Source organism: Aegilops tauschii, chromosome 7 (assembly GCF_002575655.3).
Source record: "Aegilops tauschii subsp. strangulata cultivar AL8/78 chromosome 7, Aet v6.0, whole genome shotgun sequence".
NCBI lineage: Eukaryota > Viridiplantae > Streptophyta > Magnoliopsida > Poales > Poaceae > Aegilops > Aegilops tauschii.
The window spans coordinates 28,019,094-28,022,143 of NC_053041.3; the positions used below are offsets into that span (position 1 = coordinate 28,019,094).

Below are 3,050 nucleotides of genomic sequence, written 5' to 3' on the forward strand. Positions count from 1 at the left end.
CCTCCGAATAATATCAACACGTTATTTGGGACGTGGCTTGATGGGGTTGAGCTCCAAACAGCGAGACACATTCGCGTAGGAGTATGTGCTTTACTATGGGCTATCTAGAATTGCAGAAATGATTTGGTCTTTAACAGAACAACAAACACTCATTTTTTGCAGGTTATCTTCCGAGCTACGGCGTTGATCCGTATGTGGTCGCTATTCACTCCGACGGAGGCCAGGGAGCGTTTGGTTACTGGATCTATCCGATGGGAGATGGTAGCACGGGATATTTTCAACCGGTTTGGATGGCGGTCATGTAATAGGACAGGCAATTAGTTTTCCTATCTTTATCTTGCTAGCCGGTTGTGGTTTTATTTTTTTGTTCTTTTGCTCTTTGTGAGCATTTTTGTACTTTGTTGAGACTTTAAGACTGCCGCGAACTATTTTGCTTGGTAATAAAGGTGGCCGTATGGATCGTTCTGATGCAGAGGCCGGGGATGCCCCCTTTTCGAAAAAAGGTGTACAAGTCACCTTACAAAAACCAAATGATCATAAAACACTTAGGCGCGGTGCATTAACGCTCACCTCGTATTTTATTTTTTGACATAAATAAAGAAATCAACCAATAAAAAAATGTGGGGTGTGTATACTTTCAATGAATTGAAACTACCAAATATGACATGCAATGGTCAGTTCATTGCATGCAATGCTATTAATTAGTAAATAAACATTAAGTTCTGTCATTGGTAAATAAACATTCCAGCAGACGGCAACACATCCAGCTGAACAAACTACGGCAAATGACACTTTGCCGTCTGCTAGTAAATAAACATTAAGTTCTTTCATTAGTAAATAAACATTCCAGCAGACGGCAACACATCCGGCTGAACAAACTACGGCAAAGGGCACTTTGCAGACGGCAAAGATGCAAAGGCCTTCGGCACACGTGGCAGCTTAGGTCCGTTAAGGGGTTAACCACAAACATGATCTTTGCCGTTAGCTCTTTATTTGCCGTCAGTTTTCTATAAGCTGATGGCAAAGACCTTGCAAAATTCCTGATTCCAGTAGTGACAGTGTCTGGATCATTTTCGCCATCCAAGAGGGACCTCTTAAGCCCTTCCCAGTGCTTCAAGGTGTACCGATGCTAAGGACACCATATAGGCAAAAAAGTGATGTAACAAAGCATAAGAGGAGAGAGAGCATTATGGTGACCCCAGGAACAAACGGTGCTAAGCACGCGAACCTATGTAAAAAGACTGCCAACCAATACATGAGGGGCTTTAATTATTAAACAACTAGATGATTCCCCGTGCGTTGCTACGGAAAATGTTGCCTAAAATTACTGTTTTACTCCGCAAATTGCCTCTATCAAAGCAATGAATAAATGGTTGTTATTTGACAGCAATATTTAGAATCATACATGACTAATGGTACATGCGTAAGTAAGATCGACCATCCTACTTGTATCGTTCAATGTTTGGACAACAAACACAATAACAAAAGAGGATTATATGGCCATTTACATGTGGAACCAACTGGTATATAGCTCCAATATATAGGCTCCCAGCTCTGTTTCTCCTGTAATGGAAGAAAACTTCCAAGCTACAACTAACACATCACCTCTTGACTATGTGAAATCTCCATCAGAACTCACATGTACATTTACTTTGATCCATCCCACAACATGAGGTAAACAAATGTCATTAGCCGGAGGTAAACAAATGACATTAATCTGATAGAATCATAAGTCCTCACCTTCTAAATATGTCTATACTTATTAGTTGTATCTCAGAGGTTATATCAGAAAGCTCCCACTTGTGACCAATATTATTGATTAGATAAAATAATTCTGTAGAAAAATTAAGAAACTAACCCACCAATCCGTGCATTGCCTTTACAAAATGGCATCAAAAGGTGGTGCCAAGCTAAAACAGTTAGAGAAATAGGGAAATAAGAAAATATAATTGGATGCTGTGTATATAGGTGTTGTAGTATAAAAATATTTACCTTGCTTCATTTTCCTCATAGTAGACAACACTGAGGAGTGTCCGTAGAGGTATGCATACATGTTTAAGTAATTCCAAATATTAACACATAAAAATCCCTGAAAGGAAACTTAAAATCAAGAGAAAAGCAACATATAAATACCAAGATACTTGTATTTTCCAGAAAAAATACATTTATCTCGCATTAGAATTAATTGATGTAAGAAAATGTGTTGAACGACAAAGAAGAATATGGATGGCATGCCCTCAAAGCAAACATCTGCACTTTTACAAAGTAATTACACTGAACATCATACGGAAGTCACTGATCTTGCCTCGTAGAGCCACTCATACGCCAAGCCGCCAGCTGCTTCGTCAAGTGCCTTGCCGCAGCCGATGGGGGTTTCTTCTTTGGCGCCGGTGTTAGCGGTTACCATGGTGGATGAACCTGTTGCGAGTCGAGCTGTAGCAACAAATCTGCTGCTGGTTGATTATCACCAAACGAATCAGCAAAGACACCAATTGCTAATGGAGATAGGATGGAAGGTTCACCTGCTTAATTTTTGAACTCACGAGGACTAAAAAAAAGGTCCAAATCTGGTTCCTCTCACCTTCCACACGGACAATCTGTGAAGATGGCACCACCGACGACTTCTCTAGGCAGAGCTAGGCTGCTCTCCCAAGATATGAACTTCTCCGCAATGGTAGGCCGACGGAGGCGTAGGGGGCGGCAGAAGAACATGAGGCAGAGGAGCGATGCACAGTGAGGTAGCAAACGGCTTGAGCAGATAAAGAGAGAGATTGGGACGGAGGGATTGGGAGAGGCGTGGAGACAGGATACAGATATGGTGAACTCATCAAATCCCCGTGGTGCGTTTTTATGGTTCGGGAGTAAAAACAGAGGGAAACTGCTAGAATATTCGTCTCTTGGTTACGGAGAAGCTGAAAAGAAACGATCGGTTGAGTGACCAGGGCATGGATATAAGTACATAAAGAAAAATTAAATCACACTGTTTGTTCATTACGTATTTCCTTTTTGCAGATTTGATGTGAAGTGAATTGCATAGGTGGATGTTGTTT

General features: G+C 41.1%; 1 long non-coding RNA gene across 2 annotated transcripts; it reads right to left on the reverse strand.

Annotated features, from left to right (window-relative positions):
* Window positions 1-1,353: 1,353 nt before the first annotated feature.
* LOC141027779 (uncharacterized) lies at window positions 1,354-2,807 on the reverse strand. 2 transcript variants are annotated; one of them, XR_012189690.1, is made up of 2 exons: window positions 2,582-2,807; window positions 1,354-2,453 (listed from the first exon to the last, which is right to left on the reverse strand). It is a non-coding gene; the product is annotated as an uncharacterized lncRNA (long non-coding RNA). The 2 variants fall into 2 exon arrangements; XR_012189691.1 differs by having other exon boundaries at window positions 1,354-2,450; window positions 2,582-2,796.
* Window positions 2,808-3,050: the final 243 nt, after the last annotated feature.